The sequence below is a fragment of the Geotrypetes seraphini genome, chromosome 7, assembly GCF_902459505.1.
Source record: "Geotrypetes seraphini chromosome 7, aGeoSer1.1, whole genome shotgun sequence".
Lineage (NCBI taxonomy): Eukaryota > Metazoa > Chordata > Amphibia > Gymnophiona > Dermophiidae > Geotrypetes > Geotrypetes seraphini.
The window spans coordinates 111,399,075-111,417,872 of record NC_047090.1 but is presented as its reverse complement, the minus strand read 5'-3'; the positions used below and the strand labels follow the sequence as shown (position 1 = coordinate 111,417,872).

The window sequence follows — 18,798 nt, the reverse complement described above, 5'->3', positions numbered from 1 at the left end:
TTGTTTTTAAATTGATTTTTATTGATGCTGTAAAATTAACATCACTAATTGAACCAATTTAAAAATTAAAGCCCCTGTTACAAAACCGTGAAAGCGTTTTTTAGCGCCAACCAGTGCATAGTTTTTAGCAAGCTGGCCGACGCTAAAAAACGCTTTCATGGTTTTATAAAAGGGGAGGGGGGAGTGGTAAGTTAGGCACTCCAATCTAGGTGCCTAGATGCTTTTTGTGCTATTAGGACATTTCTGTGTGTTTTGCTGCAGTTTGCAGTGTTAAAAAAAAAAAAAAATTTCTTTAGCCTTCTCTTCCCCATATAAATTCTCAACTTGTTTTGTCAAAAAGACACATTTTATGACCTTGCTTTTATTTTGCTGGGGTCATGTAAATGACATCTAAGAAATTCATGGAACAGGAAAGCCATATTTCAAGGTTGCAGTGTGGATAGAAAAGACAACTTTTTCCAATGCAGCACAATCTTGGAGAAGATCCTTTCAACAGCCGAAGCCTAGTGTTTTGACTCTGGGGTGCAATTTCTGCAAATGGGTTAGTTTTGCACATAATAGGAATAAATCTCACTCCTAAGATGGGGTATGTGGAGAATGATCTCAGTCTTTCAAGTTTACTGTTAACACTTGCCTCTGGAGCCTATCTGCTTTTTGAAATCTCTTTGTAAATGTCTAAGGATCTTTCAGGAGGAAAGTTCTACTTTTTTTGGCTTTATTCAGTTGGAAAAATTCCTGGTGGAGAATTCAATATCCAGGATAATGTTTAATGTTATAACCTGATGCTAAGGGTTAAGGGTAAATATCAACGTTGTCTGGATTGTGTTTAATTTCATCAATTTAATATGTTGTATTCAAAAAAAGACGCCTCAGCCCCACCACTCCACCGCTTGTAATAATTCAAAAAGCGGGAAGCTAGTTGTGATGCTTCATCATTGGCAGCCAATTTTGCATATTTTTCCCCTAATTTTAACTCTTTTTTTATTTTTTATTTATTTTTTCTATGTATCAAAAATCTTTAAAGAAATAAATATTTCAGAAACTCTTCACTTCTTGAGTGTCATAATGTATGCTTTAAAAAGTAGATAATACTTATCTCAGCCAAAAACCCAGGGAGTCAGACCCGACATGTTTCACAACCAAGTGTTTTTTCAAGAGTCTCCCTGTAAAAAATGTATAGAGCAGAAGTTGTCACATACAATTGTGTCCCGCCCCTCTCTAATCTAAATTTAATCCAAAAATAATTCGTTAAATTAGATCATGTACTCACCAAGGGTGCTGCTGTCATCCGACTCCAAGTTAGTAATGAGAAAAGATGGCGCGGCGTCCCTGGTATGCAGTTTAAATCCTCCCTCTCAATCACCAATATCTCCACCCCCTGCATTCTATTGGTCACAACTGAATTACACTGTCCCCCACTCGATTTCTGTGTTCAGCCCGCGAGGCTCGACGGTGTCAAGTGAAAAGATGAATCTTTGCTCAAATTCATTCAGCCTAATTGAGTCACCCCCTCCGTCCCACCCAACTACTTTCTTGATAACACGCCATCTCAAATCGGCAATCGTATGTTTAAATCTCAACCAGTGTTCAACTAAGGGAGCTTGTGTGATCTCATTAGAGATACGTGATTTGTGTTCTGTAAGCCTGGTTCTTATTCTCCTGCTCGTGCGCCCCACATATATGAGGTCGCACGGGCATAATATAATATATATGACCCCCTGAGAATTACAGTCGGTGACATGTTGAGATTTCAAAATGACTGACTTACCAGGAACCTGCCAGGAATCCCCCTGGATGGCAGAAGGGCACCATTGGCATTTACCACATATGCCATGGTGCCCCTCCTCCCTCTCATCTGGGCAAGTACCATACTTTTGAAAATTACATCGTTGGCCTAATGTGCTGCCCCGAGTGTATGCTATCCTGGGAAAAATTTCTAAAGACTTATGGGGTTGTACAATGAACCAGTGCTTTCTGAATATCTCTACCACCGCTGTTACTGCTCTAGAAAAAGGAAGAACACAGGTGAGTTTATCGTCTTCACTTTGAATATTAGAAGATTCCTGCAAAAGAAGCTCTCTCTGTGCATATTTGCCCCTATAAAAGGCCTGCTTAATGGATCTTTCTGGATAGCCCCTATTACGGAGGCGATCCCTCAGTTCCCTAGCTTGCTTTTTGTACTCTTCCAAAGTGGAAGAGACCCTACGTATCCGTAGAAACTGGCCTATGGGTAGATTGAATCGGAGCTTAAATGGATGGAAGCTATTAAAGTGCAGGATAGTGTTGCGAGTAACTGATTTTCTATATAAGGACGTGCTAATATTGTCCCCACATACTTGCACAGTAATATCTAAAAATTCGATTTTCGTCTGATGGCATGTCATCGTAAATTTAATGTTGTATTCTTTTTTTGAATACAACATATTAAATTGATGAAATTAAACACAATCCAGACAACGTTGATATTTATTCATGCTACTCGACTGGATTTAACCATTTTTGTTGAATTTTTGCCATAAGGTTTGTAAGGGTTAAGGGTAATGCATTTGATATACCATCTTTCTGTGGTACAACCTTTTTCACTTGGCTTTTTGAGACCATGTCCTGCACACAGCTTTTACGGATCAGTTTATTTCAGAGTCCTCTGACTGGCATTTTTATCCACGTACCTTTACCAAAGGACTTCATAGGGACCCCTGAAGAAGACATTCTGTCGAAATATGAACAGTGCTGGGTCCAGGGTCCAAATCTAAAGGTTTTTTATGTGGTTTGCCAAGTTTTAATATTATTTTAATATTAATAAGGTCGATCTCAGGAACATCATTTCTCCACAATGTTTTTTGTTTCTTCTTGGATTTGTCTGTGGAGATCATCGGGTCAATTCTCTTGTTTTCATTACAACCAAAATAGTTTACATTTATGAGTACAGTATATAAAAACAGTATTGTCCTGCAGCCAAGCTTTTAATACTGTAATTCATCAGTATACCATCCAACAAACAGTGTCCTACAAAACTTCAATCATTTTTTTATTTTCTTCTTAGGTCTTCAGAAGTGCCAGTATTAGCCAAGTGTTTTCAATGGCTAAAATACTGTTTTGGCACTGGCCTCCTCATTAAACCCGTTTATATTTTTTAATATAAAATATTCTTAGTGCTTTAAGTGCTTTGTGCTAAACCAAAATTTTTTTTTATATATAAAAGCTTTTAACTTATCTTTTTTTGTTGTTTGTTTGTTGGATGGTATATACAAACGGTGGCATAGTGAGGGTGAGTGTCACTTGAGGTGGTGGCTCTTCATCCCTGCTCCTTCCTGACCCCCACCTCCTGATTGGTGATGCCCGACTTTAGTGCAGGAAGAGGTGGGTGGAGCATACTGTGAGTGATTTCCTTCACTCGCAGGCGCTCCGGCTGCTCTCTCCTGCTGCTGTGGTTGTCCTCTCCTGCCCGGTCATTCGCGGTCAGAAAATCTGTGAATGACCGAAACCGTGAACAGCGAACTGCGAATGACCGGGGGAACACTGTACCTAAAAGAAATAAATATCCCCATTTTACAATCAGGTACTCAAGCATTTTCCCTATCTGTCCTGGAAGGCTCACAGTCTATCTAATGTACCCGGGGCAATAGAGGACTGAGTGACTTGCCCAGGATCACAGGGAGTAGCGTGGGATTTGAACTCAGAACCTCGGGGTGCTGAGGCTATAGATCTAACCCCTGGGGCATTTAAATGAGGGGTTATCTAAATCACAAATGGTGCTTCTACAATAAGATTCTTAACATTTTCAAAATGAAAAAAATAGCTTGCAGTGCTCTGTAACATATGACTTGCCAGAAAGTCAAGCAGATACGACACATGGAAGTCACCTTTCAGTTATGTATGCTTAATTCTAGGTAACTTATACCACTGGAGGGTTACCTTGCTTAAGCAACACTCCCATGAGAGAATAAGTGCATGTAGCTGCTGCTAGATTCTTTTTTTTTTTGTAAATCTTTATCGATTTTCAAGTAGTAACAAAGCAATACATATGAATCTGAACGTATAACAAATCAAAGGAAGCACTTTGAACTTACAAATATTCAAAAGTAATCTTTTCCCTCATCCCCTTTACTTAATCAATAATACCATTGCATCCTGGGGTGTAGTGGGAGGAGCCGAAATGCCATATAAAGTAAAAATCTCTCCAGTCTTCCAGTACCACTCCCAACTCTAGAGAGCCAGCATAGTCACCATAACTTCCCTAAGAAGGAAGAAGGTGTTGATGCCCCTGTACAGGTCATTGGTAAGGCCCCACTTGGAGTATTGTGTTCAATTTTGGAGACCGTATCTGGCGAAGGACGTAAGAAGACTTGAGGCGGTCCAGAGGAGGGCGACGAAAATGATAGGAGGCTTGCGCCAGAAGATGTATGAGGAGAGACTGGAAGCCCTGAATATGTATACCCTAGAGGAAAGGAGGGACAGGGGAGATATGATTCAGACGTTCAAATACTTGAAGGATATTAACGTAGAACAAAATCTTTTTCAGAGAAAGGAAAATGGTAAAACCAGAGGACATAATTTGAGGTTGAGGGGTGGTAGATTCAAAGGCAATGTTAGGAAATTCTACTTTACGGAGAGGGTGGTGGATGCCTGGAATGCGCTCCCGAGAGAGGTGGTGGAGAGTAAAACTGTGACTGAGTTCAAAGAAGCGTGGGATGAACACAAAGGATCTAGAATCAGAAAATAAGATTAAATACTGAACTAAGGCCAGTACTGGGCAGACTTACACGGTCTGTGTACACTGTATATGGCTGTTTGGTGGAGGATGGGCTGGGGAGGGCTTCAATGGCTGGGAGGGTGTAGATGAGCTGGAGTAAGTCTTAACAGAGATTTCGGCAGTTGGAACCCAAGCACAGTACAGGGTAAAGCTTTGGATTCTTGCCCAGAAATAGCTAAGAAGAAAAAATTAAAAATTTAAATTGAATCGGGTTGGGCAGACTGGATGGACCATTCGGGTCTTTATCTGCCATCATCTACTATGTTACTATGTTATAAATGCAATTATCCTTCCAATAACCCACCTTTATTTAAAGTAGTAATACAATCCCACCCTGGATGTGTAAGGATGCCAATGGGCCCCACACCAAGTTAAATACATTACTATGCCCCAATATCTCAGCATTCATTTTTTCATATTTGTAGCTGGAGCATAAGTTCGCCCACCAAAAAGGGACTGCAGCTAGATTCTTGAGCATAGTGCTAAGGCTCTAATGCAAATTCAAGGACAGCTGTCTCTCAGGAGAGCTCGTGGAACAAATGTTGTAAGATATCTAGAAAAGGGAAAAATGAGATTCAACTGCATGAACAACATATGTGCTCTGGAGTACTGTAAATGTTTATACTTATAAGTATCCCTGTGCTTTATAGACATTGCCTTGGTTCACACCCAGCACTACTCCCTTACCATGCCTGTCCATGAAGCTTTGCCATAGTCTAAACTGACACCAGCACCTTCTGACTTCCGAAGACCCTGACGCGGCTTGTGAAAAAGACCTGCATACCTGAGCATTTGCATCGGCTGAATTATTACTGTTCTTGCAGCTTGTTGAGTAAATTCAGCTGCTGGTTTCATTCTATCACTGGATCCTCCTCTAAGTGCCTACTGGTACCAGTCTGGCTATTTCCTGAACATGCAGACAGACCTAGCTACAAGAGCACCTCTGTTTTCACTAGGGCAGCAACAGTTTCATATTATTCACTTTATTGGACATCCTGTCTCACACAAATAAAAGTATTCCAAAAGCATTCTACACTTTTATTCCATTCTCGTGGCATATAGGGATCTTCTGTGTATATCTCATGCCTTTTTGAACTTTATTTAGTTTTTAATGCCAACAAAAAGTGCAACACAATTTATATACAAATAATGATAATCAATCAAACGCTTATAATCAATCAGTATCTATACAAAAGTTAAAAATTCCCTCCCCCATCCATCATTACCATCAGGAATAATACCAAAACAAAAGATATACCCCCCTCCCGCTCCCACCCACCCCTGGAAACTAGTCTTAGGGAGATTTGGAGCATTGAGATAAAGCAGCATGGCCACGAATTTGGACTTGGAGGATGAGATGTACAGCATCAGCATCTATGAGACAAACATAGTTTTTCTTGTTACATAGATCTTTTTGGACCCCGGTTAGGTTACAAAAGCACTGGGTCAGTCTCTAGCCAGAAACAGGAATACTTTGCACTGACCCCAAATTTTAGTGGCTTGCCTTAGCTAGGCTTTATACTGAATCTGGGTGCAGCCTCCAAAAGCACCCCATTCTCCTCTCTTCCTCTGGTCTCTCTCTCTCCTCCTCTGGTCTCTCTGCCTGTCTGTCTCTGTTCTGTATATGCCTTCACAATGCCTTTCAAGTATTTAAATGTCTGTATTGCATATCCCCTACTCCTCCACTCTTCTAGGGTATACATGTTCAAGTCTTTAAATCTCTTTTCATAAAATGTTTGGCAGAGACCCCATACCATTTTGATTCTCTTTTTTTCTGAACCACTTTGAGTCTTTTTGTGTACTTGGAAAGATACGCTTTCCCAAGTGTAGTCTCATCAATGACTAGTACAGGACATTATCACCTCCTTTCTGTCAGTTATTCCCCTTTCTATGTAGCTAAGATTCTTTCTAACCTTGGCCAACACTTTATCATGTTGTTGTACCACACTGAGGTTCTTGGGCAGGGGTTATCAGACGTCCGGATTTACCCAGACATGTCCTCGCGTTGCCTTTGCAATCTACTGGTCGATCGCGATCGACCATTTGGGCACCCCTGATCTAGAATGTTAAGATCAGAATCTGCCATGAAGCTATCGATAGAGGTGCTTGGTGAAACCCATTACAAGAAGACGCAAACAACGGCCATTTCTATGGCGGGTCCTCTGAAATGGAATGCTCTGCCAGGATGTTTGAGGCTATGTAAGAACAAGATGCCATTTAAGAAGTAATTAAAAACACATCTGTTTATGAGAACTTTTTACTAGGTTAGATTTTGATAGTCTATTTTACTGACATTTAACTAGTTTTGTACTAGTTTTAATACGTTAGATAATTCTGATGAGTCAATGTATTATGTTGTTTTGATTATGTGCATTTACATGAGTATGTACTCTCACCAAGATATACACCAAGCTCAGTATGTATCTCAAAGCTCCTCACCTCCAATGTATAATCCCCAGCTCCTCAGAAGTACCACCTGGGCTCAAAGGTTTTCACTGCCCTAGGCTTTATGTACTACCTCCTCACTGGAGCCGCTATCAATTTTTACTAACAAACTTTACTTTTAAATTTTATCAGTGGTCTGATATGTCGGCATAAAGCTTGCTAAGGGACGATAAGCCTTGAAAAAACCTTCTGTTGGCTATTTCCCTGAAAAGAAGACCACAATTAAAATCTAAGTATCCTTGAAATATGCTAGAAGGGTTGTTAAATAAAAATTTAAAAGTAAAGTTTGTTAGTAAAAATTGATAGCGGCTCCAGTGAGGAGGTGGTACATAAAACCTAGGGCAGTGAAAACTTTTGAGCCCAGGTGGTACTTCTGAGGAGCTGGGGATTATACATTGGAGGTGAGGAGCTTTGAGATACATACTGAGCTTGGTATAGATCTTGGTGAGAGTCTGATAGGTGATTCTCACAAGAACATTTATATATAAAAATTGAGTGCTGTTTGGATAAATTAATATATACATGAGTATTTGTGCTTTCTTTTTAACCCTTTCAGGACCAAGGGACATATTTGTCCCATAACTTTAAAATCCTATAAATTTTGATTGGGATAGTCTACAGTTCTAAATTTGATATGTACGGATTCCATAGGATACTGCCTTTATGTAAACAAACTGGTTCCGACATTCATTCATTAGCATCGTTGCTAGATTGACGAGAAGATTCACTTGCCACACTGTCCATAAGCCAGAAGTGTGATTTTTTTAAATAAAAATAATGATATTTCACAAAAAAAATCAATTTTTTGGCATCTGCAAGCCCTTTTTACCATAAAAATGTCGTCAAAACCACAAAAATTGGCCTACGATCCTTATGGTCCTGAAAGGGTTAAACCGCTTAGGTCTTAGGCGGTGTAGAATTTTTTAAAATAAATAAACTATTTTATATTTTAAATGTGCTTTATTTTTGCTTTAAATGTTCCCTTAGGGCTCCTTTTACGAAGGCGCCGTTAATGGGTTTAATGCGTGCGACTTTTCATCACGCGCTAATCCCCGCACTAGCCAGAAAACTACTGCCTGCTCAAGAGGTGGCAGTAGCGGCTAGCGCGGCCGGCAGTTTAGCGTGCACTATTACACGCGTTAAACCGCTGACGTGCCTTCGCAAAAGGATCCCTTAGTGTCCCCTGAGGAAGGCGTTTTTGCACGCCAAACTAGGATCCTTGTTGGGACCATACCGTCGAATAAAGACTGCTTTTGGTTGAAAAGACATCTCCCTTGCCTTTCTGTTGTAGTGTTGATAGCCTAAGGCGAGATGTACTTCTTTTGTCTGTTTGTATCTATGCCATCCCCATATGTATCTTTTTCAACTGCAAACCTTCTTCATGTTTTTTTTTCTTCTGTGATTACTGAACAAAATTATTTGTTGAACATTTGTGCTTTTCTCTGATCGCTTTCTACAGTTTGGCTGTTGGCATCTTTGCGTCTCGTAATTCTACCTCTGGCCTTCCTTTCTCTAATATGCCTGGAAAAAAAAAAGTATTGTCATCTCGCTTTATATCTTTATCCATTTTTCTGCCGATGCTTTTGCCTTCCTGATTTCTTTCTTTGATTCTTTCAGCTTTATGCATAATTCTTGTTCGTTTCTCCTTTTGTGATCTTCTGTATTTTGTGAGTTACCTTTTTTGGCCTTAATGTTTGCAGCCATTTCTTTGGAGAACCATATCAATTTAATTTTCCTCTTATTTACTTTCCTTATGCATCGATTGGTAGACCTTTTTATAGCTCCTTTTGTTTAGCTCACTATCTTTCTATTTCTCTTATTTTCTTCCACCCTGCCAGTATCTTCATGTATGTCCGCATTTTACTAAAGTCGGCATGTTTGAATTTGAGAACTTCCAAGTCTGGTTTGTTTTGTCTCTACCTTTTTTATAGCATGTGATGATAATTACTGCCTAGGTGGTCACCCACACAGATATTAGATAGCTTCCAAGTTTTCCCAAGTTTATTTAAAACTTTTTCTTTCCTGCTCCAATGGTCATAGACCTTCTGGGTGGCTTACAGTCTAAAGTACAAACAGCAAATTAGTTACATAAAATAATTACGTACAATATAATAAAATTACAATTTTAAAATGTTTTTAAAATTTCAAATCATTGTGTCTTTTACAGGATTCTCTTGGTGCTAAACACATTTCTATTTATTTTCATATGCATCATTAAAAATAAATGTTTTAAATTTGTTTTAAACTTATCTAGTATTCCTGTTAATCAAAGTGTTTAACGGTATAGAATTCCAAAGCTGGGGTCTCATTACTGGAAAAGTAGCTGCCCTATTGGGTTCATGGACTATTTCTTAAGGAGATGGGACTATTTGGCGTTTCTGATTTATTGATCTAAATGCTCTTGTGAATACTAAGGGCTAGAGTCACAAAGCAAACCGATCGTATACTGATCGGTTTGCGACCTCTTTACAAGCAAATTTCCCTCCGGGCCGATTCATTTACCTCTCTGCCGACCATCCTCCAATCCGCGCATGCAAATGAGGGCAATGGCATGCAAAGTAGGCAGGGATGCGATTCACAAACCAAAACCCTGCAACACCGACTGGGCTGGCTGATCACATATAAGCGACTGCTGAGGACCAGTCACTCAAGCCCTTTCCGACTGCCCTGCTCTCTGCCGCCCTACTCTCTGCCCTGTCAGCCTCGAACTCTTCCTGCAGCCCCGATCTCTCCTGCTGACCCGAACTCTTCCGCTGCCCCAGATCTCCTGCCTGCCCCGACCGCCTACATCCCTGGAGCTGCCTGCCCCGATCACCAGCCTGCCCTGACTCTTCCACCCTTCCCTGCAGTGCAGTCCTGTGATTTTTACCTGCAGGTCCTAATCGGGTTAAAACCACAGGCTCCAAAAGTTAAAAAAAAAAAAAAATCTCTGCTGGACCTAGAGGTCCAGCGCATGCACAGACCTTCTACAGATGGTCTGCGCATGTGCTGGAATCGCTATAGAGTGATCCGGGCAGGAAGATGGGGGCATTCCTCCGATTGCCCCCATCTGCATATTATAGTTTGGGGAATTCATTGGACCTGCCCGGATTGGGCCCGATCAGGCAGGTTCGTGAATCTAGCCCTTTATCCAGCATTGATTCATAGAAACATAGAATATGACGGCAGAAAAGGGCCTTCAGCCCAACAAGTCTGCTCACTCAAATAACCTTCCCCTCTAAATTCTTCTGTGAAGTGAGCCCACGTGTTGATCCCATTTGTTCTTAAAGTCAGTCACGTTACTGGCCTCAACTACCTGAAGTGGAAGATCGTTCCAACGGTCAACCACCCTTTCGGTGAAGAAGTACTTCCTAGTGTCACTATGGAATTTCCTGCCCCTGATTTTTAGCGGATGCCCTCTTGTTGCTGTAGGGCCTGTAAGGAAGAAGATGTCTTCTTCCACCTCAATACGGCCAGTAACGTATTTGAGCGTCTCTATCATGTCACCCCTCTCTCTGCGTTCCTCGAGAGAGTAAAGGTGCAACTTACCTAGTCGTTCTTCATATGGGATATCCTTGAGCCCTGAGACCATCTTGGTGGCCAATCGTTGAACCGATTCCATTCTTAGCACATCCTTCCGATAGTGTGGCCTCCAAAATTGTACACAGCATCTACTATTTTCCTACATCTTTCTAGATGTACAGATTGCCTCCAGCAGATTAGTCACCCAGTGTCATCACCTCTCCTTTTGTTCCCACCTTTGCAATATCATTGATTAGATCTCTTTCTAGTTCATCCATTTGAGTCGGAGGTCTATAAATCACACCTGTGTAGAGGACAGTGCCATATCCTGCATAATCCACAGGACTTATTCTTTTCTCCATGCCTACTAAATGTCTGTCATTTTAATTAAGATTTTCACATCTGTGACTTTTATCAGTGAGCATTAATGTTTACAGCCTTCTAACTATTTTGCTTGTTTTGTTTACCCTCCATAAAGCCTCGTATTTGCTCTCCTTATCTACCATGTTGCTCTGGGGTAGATCAAGGTGGCATACTCCACAATCTCCATTTATTTATTGGAGGTGACTGCCCAAATCAATTGGCTTCCATCCATTTTTCTTACCTGTAGTTAAGCACCTGTTAATGCATGATCTGAATGTCTCATCTAGGATTGGTCCCTTTTCCTTTCTTAGAAAAACATAAACCATTATGAGAGGTATAGGATAATCTTGGAAAGATGGAGGTACTTTTATAAAGCATTTTCCACATGCAGTGGGGGAGGATGGGAATATATGTACATTGAGGTTGGATCTGGGATCCTGTTCCACAAAAGCACATTGGAGTCTTGAATGCCATTATGAAACTATTTTTAAAACGGGTGCCTTTTTGTACTTCTTACTCAGCGGCAATGTCGTAGTAAGGGGAGTGGAGTGCCCTGGTTGACATCTTGGCAGGGCACCACCCAGCAGTAACAGCATCTGTCCTCCCCACTGCAAGCTGAATATTGAGGGGCATGTGTTCAAATTTAGAGTTAATATTCATTTTCAATTAAGACGATCTGAAACTATATTTGACCTGTTACTGGTCAAACCTGCCCCAGTTTGTGGTCTGCTGGTTGCCAAGCAAGTCCTCCAAAAATTGGCCAGTTTTTTGGGGGTTTTGGCCAGGTACTAGTGACCTGGATTGGCCACCGTGAGAATGGCTACTGGGCTTGATGGACCATTGGTCTGACCCAGTAAGGCTATTCTTATGTTCTTTTTGTTTTCGTCTAGAGCTGACTGAAGGAGAATGAAGCTTATGATCTTGCAGTACTTGAAAATTGCTAGCATTACAACATTGACTTCAACAGCACTTGTTTGTATAGCTCAGTATGACAAGAAAAATCAAGCACTCCACGGGTTTTCAGTGAATAGGGTTACCTTATGGCAGTATCTCTCCAACTGTGTGCCAGGGCACAGTGGTGTGTGCCCTGAAGAGATTCTGGGTGTGCCATGAGAGATTCCAGAATTTTACTTTATTTAAAAAAAATTCCCTTCATTAGTATACCCTAGAATAGATGGGAGGTACGTCATATACTCAAGAGTCTGTCAATGCTATGAGCATCTGTGTGCATAAGGATACAACCTCCCAGACAAGCATCATCCTTTGACGTGATTGGTCCTTGAAAACTAATGGCAAGTAATTTTAGTTTTGTTTTTATTGAGCAACAAAGCAATCGAGTCTTTGTTACCGTTTGGATCTTCTTATCTTTGCGAACATGGAATTTCGGCTCTGACAGAAATTTTAAAAATGTATGATTGCAGAGGGTGGATGATGAAATGCGTGTTTGCTTGTTGACTATCGAGCTGCATTTTGAGTTAATTCGAACTCAAAAACAAGCACATCTATCGCCTTGGTTAGCATTTCTTTTCTATCTACTTTAGGGGTCCTTTTATGAAGGGGCGCTAACTGATTTAGCGCACACTAAAGATTAGCGCGCACTAAACGCTAAGATGCTCATAGAAATATAATGGATGTCTTAGCATTTAGCGCGTGCTAAATCGGTTAGCACACCTTAATAAAAGAACCCCTTGGTTTCACCATTACAATTACCCATAAGAAGCTTAAAGAACTTTAAATAACTCTCAAATTTTATTTTTTTTTGTTTGTTTTGCCATTTTATAATTTCAATTATAATGTGCTGCGAAAAACATTTGCTCTGCTTAGTGTGCTAGAGCAAAAAAAAAGTTTGAGACACACTGCCATATGGCTCCAGAAAAAGGAGGACGGATTGAGACATCCGGGTTTTACTTCTGTTGAAAGCGATGGCAATAAAACCCGGATGTCTCAATCCGTCCTCCTTTTTTCTGGAGCAACACTGATTGAAAAGGCCAGGTTTAAAAACCAGTACAATGTATCAGAACCAATATGGCTGATAGAGCTTTGCCTTCCTGTTTGCCATGAAAACATAGTTGCTTTATCAGCATAGAACAGTTTCCTTCCTGGTTTGTGTCTGATACAGGAGGGGAAAACAAGCCAGGTAATGGCTGCTTAAAATAAAATAATATACACAGGCGTTTAAATTCCCTTCTGCCCCTGTGTATACTTCTGTAATACACTTCCCCATTATACTGATTTTAAAGAGCAGGGTGGCTTTAAAGAAATATGTATCTGTCAAAATAACCTCCTGTGTTCTGCCACGATGCTCTTTATTGGTATAGGATTTTTCACCCACTGAAATTAATTTGTAAGTAAACAACTTTAGGAAGTGTTCTCAGGAGGTTCACTGTTGCAGGGTTTCGGTATGAAATGTTTATCTCACTTCTGACACTACCAGCCCTATTAATGGGGGAGGAGGAGTCTCCCAGCTGTTCATCTGCAATTAGAAGGAAACTGAACTGAGAGTTTTATTTTAAATATGAGGCCTGACTGCGTTGGTACTTGGTAGTAGCTCACTTATACACTCGAGTTTGATCTGTAGACCTCGGTCCAAAACAAAAGAGGTTCCTTTAAGTTCACGGTAAGTTCCACAGAAGGGAGCCATATTGCCCATTCTGTCCGTATCCACCTGAAAATAAAATAATAGAACAGAACTTGTTTAAAGGTTGTACTGGCTATGGAAGTGCATATCCACTGTGGTGAGTGGGGTTGCATTTCTCTTCATTCCAGTGCAGCATCTTAATACTGAATCATTGTATAGTCCTGCTTAATTTGTAAAAGAGAGGCATTCACAGATATAAGGAGTGATATATAAGGTCTAGGCTATGGGTTCTACATTGCCAAGCACAAGACATGGGTCTTATTTTTAGCTGCCAGCTTGAGTTTCTCTTCCTTTAGACTTGTCAGTATTGGGAGTACCCAGCATCTAAGGGGAGGACAAATGCTGTTCTTAAGGTGACACATAACAGCTGGGTTAAAAAAAAACAACCCCCCCCCCCATACAACCCAAAACTCCCAAAGCCAACATTGTAAATAACTAAGCAATAATATGTCTTCTTGTATTAATAATTGAAAAGAAGGGGGGGGGGGGAAGAAAATGATTGTTTTATGTATAAATTGTGTATTTAATAGTGCGTTTTATAAAATGTTTATGCTCAATTAATTGTATTGCACTGTCAAAGTTTAAAAATCAATAAAGATTTATTTAAAAAAAAGTAAATAACTAAGCAGACTGTGTTTTGTTCTCGATCTCCAAAGGAGTTTTCAGCATGCCCTAAATATGTGAGGCTATGTGGTTTAGCAGGGATGTTCATTTGTTAGTGTGCCTTAAAAAGAAATGTGGGATGCGCTAAAAGCAGGGGTGTCAAAGTCCCTCCACGAGGGCCGCAATCCAGTCTGCTTTTCAGGATTTCCCCAATGAATATGCATGAGAGCTATTTGCATGCGCTGCTTTCATTGTATGCTAATAGATCTCATGCACATTCATTGGGGAAATCCTGAAAACCCGACTGGATTGCGGCCCTCGAGGAGGGACTTTGACACCCCTGAGCTACAGGGATTTAGAACTGCAGTCAGTAAATGGTGCCCAAATTTAGGAGCATGCTCGGTGCTGTTCTATAAACGATGCTCTGAGCTGGCCACTGCAAGAGTGGTGCTAAGAGGTAGACGGTGGAGGTAACTTATAGGCTTAATGCATGTTAACGTGGGATTTTACCACGTGTGAAGCCCAGATTTTACACAGCACTTCTAGAGGATTAAAAAAATACAGTAAAACCTTGGTTTGCAAGTGTTTTGCAAGACAAGCAAAACATTTTATTAAATTTTAACCTGATATACAAGCAATGTCTTGCAATACAAGTACATACAGCATACACACATCACAACTGAGCCGATGGTTCTTCTCTCTCTGACGCTGTGGGAGTGTAATGACTGTTCTAAGCGAGCAAAGTCTTGCAATACGAGTACATACAGTATACACGCATCACATCATCACAACTGAGCCGATGGTTCTTCTCTCTCTGACTCTGTGGGAGTGTAGTGACTGTTCTAAATGAGCGCGGTCATGCAATACAAGTACGTATAGTATTTTGTATTAAAGTTTTTGGGTTGTGGAACGAATCGTCAGTTTCCATTATTTCCTATGGGGAAATTAGCTTTGATATACGAGTGCTTTGGATTACAAGCATTCTTCTGGAACGAATTATGCTCACAAACCAAGGTTGAACTGTATATATATCTTATTGCAAGTCCTATGCTTATATTGTTAGTGGGTGGACCTGCAAAGAGTTAAGCTAAGAGCACTTCTCTGAGGGCGGATGTTCTGCTCTTTTCTCAGGTTGTTAATCTGGGTTTGTCTAGAGGGGGGATTTGTTACTGCAAAAAGCCTCTTTATTGGCTCAGAAATGTATTCAAGCTGAGGCACCCACCATTACTCTGTGGAGAAATGAAATGTTCACTTTGTTAAAATTTGAATAACTGGATGTCCGAAGGGGTGGTCCTGGTCAGTGGAGGAAATTTAGGAGAATCTGGGCTCCTGTTTGGGAGGGACTGTCCCATAGAGCCCGAAGTTCACTTTTGAACTTTTGACACTGGAGTGCAGGGAGTGTGTGAGCGGTTCGGGGGGAGGAGGGGTACTTGGTGTGTCGTTTGGATCATTTAGGTCTTCCTGAAGGATTAACATGGAAGACCTTATTGGTTCTGCTATTTTCGCACTGTTTGCTGTTGTATGTATTTTTGAAAAATTTTATAAAAAATTTAATATACAGTATATATAAAAAAAGATAAGAGCACTTAGGGCAAGACTCTGTATAGGACACCTACATTAGGCACTGCTAGGTACCCTAATCAAGGACACCTAGCGATACCTAATTCGAGAGGCCCTCCATGCCTGAGTCAGGTTGGGCAGACTGGATGGACCATTCGGGTCTTTATCTGCCGTCATCTACTATGCTATGCTATGCTATGAAAAGTAGGCTTACTTTGGGGCGGAGAATAAGGAAAGGAAAGCTCAGCAAACAGCACGCCACACTGTTCTCCACCGGCTCACCAACAATCTTCCCTGCCAGATGTACAATTTGGTGCCAAAAGGCTAGCAGAAATGTGCCTTTCTCCCCACAGCCATACCGGCATAGACCAGTACAACTCCCATAAATAGTTTTCATTTGAGCTGGTGTGTAATTCCATTAGTAAAGCGTCTTGTACCCAGTTTCTCTCATATTGTTGGCAATTGAAAGTTGCAAAAGGTTTTAAAGAAGTTTTTTTCCCCCTATTCTTTTGTCTCGTAGTGCATCCCAAGAATGCTCTCCTGTATTCTAATAGGGCCTAGAGATGGGGTTAATGGCATCAATAAAGCCTTATAAAAAACCTAGTAGCACTTCCTCTACCACTGCTCCCCTGTGCAGTTCTTTCAAGGGACATTTCCTTCATTTAAACCTCATTCCAGGCCCTATGCCTTAAAGAATCCACCATTTGCTTACAGGAAAACTTATCTCAATCCCCAAGACCAAATTCCTCCATTAATTATATCTTAGTCTATGTCTTTATGTTTCTCTTATTCTCACATGTACCATTTTACGCTCCCTCTTCCCCTTTCCCAGGGACTCTCGGCAGTCTTCCATTTCGCCTACTTCTGCCTTTGAGACTGCAGTACTAGGCTAATTTAGCTGCTATCAATGGCAGCATTCCATTTTCTCTGGCCTGCACAGGCCTCTGCCTCCTTCCTGCCCTTGTGGTGAAGATTTGTGCCTTCTTCCATCTCGGTGGGCAGATGCCATGCCTCCTTCAGGCACATGTGACTGAGACAGCAGTAGGCACTTCCACTTGGAAATTTTCCAGCTTTAATTTCCACAAGGTCTTTTACAAAAAGATACTGGAATGCTGATTCAGAGTATTCCATTGCAATTTAGTCATGCAAATACCACAAACTGAGACACAAAGTTACTGTACAAATATTTGGGTCCAAAGCTCTTGAGCAGAATCTTGGTTTTATATGATTGTCCCATACAATTGTTTGGGGTTTTTTTTTAGTACTGGTCTTTTGTCTGGCTGTATTATATATGAACTCACTTGCTGCTTTTCTGAGCTACAGCAACCAGTTTATTTAGCAGAGGGAGGCTGTCTTCAAAATGGTCGGGCTTCCAACTATGCTTGCTCTTTTTCATTTACGTATGCTAGCTGTGTGTTATTACAGAGATTGTTTGTGGTAAAGAAACCCTCATTTTAACGGATGAACTTTTTACTCTCTTTTGTCATGATAGTCGGAACCGCTTTACTATGAGCAAAGAGGAGAGCTGCCCTGGGCCCAGCTAATCATAGGGCCCATAAAGTAAAGTGTCCCTGAGCACAGGGCCCACTGCTGTCTGACATCTTCTTTCATTTCTCTACTCCAACTGATTTCGGGGGTGGGGGTGGGAGGGGGGAGAGCAGCATAAAGGCATAGAGTGGCCACCAGCCCACTGCTGTTGATAGCTGTGCCAGTTCCACCCTTCAGAAACAGGAAGTTACCCTTCAGAAACAGGAAGTTACTGCATAGATTGATGCTGGTTTTGTCTTTATGCTGCTTTTCCCCCCAGAATGCAGCTTGGCTGGAAAGGAGGTGGGGGGTGGGTGGGTAAGGTGCCCTGCTGGACCAAGGGTAAGAGTGGGAAAAGGTTGGTGATGGAGTAAGTTGGGAGCCCTGGATTGCAGGGGGGAAGAGACTCTAGGAAAGTCTTGTTTCAGGTATGAATAGCTGCACATCATCCACATTGTTGTAGGTCTGAGTATCCAGCGACCGAATCAGCTCGGTCAATGGCTTGAATTAGATATTAAACAAAATAGATGACAGTATTGATCCTTGTGATACCCTGCAGGTCAGTGCTCATGTTGGCAATGAGGTATTGCCAAATAGTATATGGACTGTTGCCTATCTGATAGATTGTATCTGAACCAGGCAAGTACTGTGCCACCGATACCGGTTTCTGCCAGTCAAAAGCAGCTGAGACATCCAGCAGTGCTAACATCAAAGTGAGTCCCCTATTTCGGTTTCTGTGAAGATCTAGGAAGGATACGAGGACTGTCCCTGTTCCGTAGTCAGGTCAGAATCCAGTTTAGCATGGATCTAGCCAGTTTTTCTCATCTAGCTAATTGCTGAGCTAGACACAGGCTGTTTGTTCTATAAGTTTTCCTAGAAATGGGATGTTAGGTAGTGGCTGATAACTTTCAAGCTTATCCTGGTCAAGGTTGTTGTTCTTTAACAGATGGTACACCACGACCTTTTTTTAAATGCTGTTGGTAGTTGTCCATTAGAAAGAGAGGAGTTCATAATTTTTGTAGTCTCTTTTTTAAAGACTCTGCTTGCCTGCTGCATCAGTGGCTTAGTACGGGGGTAGGGGGGAGTCCATTCTGGGCTCCGTCTTCCTCGGGGCGCTGGCACACCCTGCTCTCTGCCCCCTTTCCCACTCCTCCCCTACTGCGTGGCACCCCTTCCCTTCCCCCTGTACCTTTTTAACGTCAGCGCAAACAGCCACAAAATTGTTGCTCGTGCTGACTTTGGCGCTCTCTTTGATGTCACTTCCGGGACCCTTGCCCCCCTCCTGGACCCGGCCGGCTCCGCACCACTCTACCTCCCTCTTAGACCCTTCAAAGTCCTACTTTGCATGCCCTTGTGGTCCAGCGGTAAACCAGGACAGGAGTGATCTTCCTATGCTTCTGCCCCACAC

General features: G+C 41.5%; 1 protein-coding gene across 7 annotated transcripts in view; it reads left to right on the top strand.

Annotated features, from left to right (window-relative positions):
* Positions 1–18,798, top strand: part of DPF3 (double PHD fingers 3) — a 419,567-nt gene that overhangs the window by 153,912 nt on the left and 246,857 nt on the right. The gene's annotated exons all lie outside the window — the stretch shown is intronic.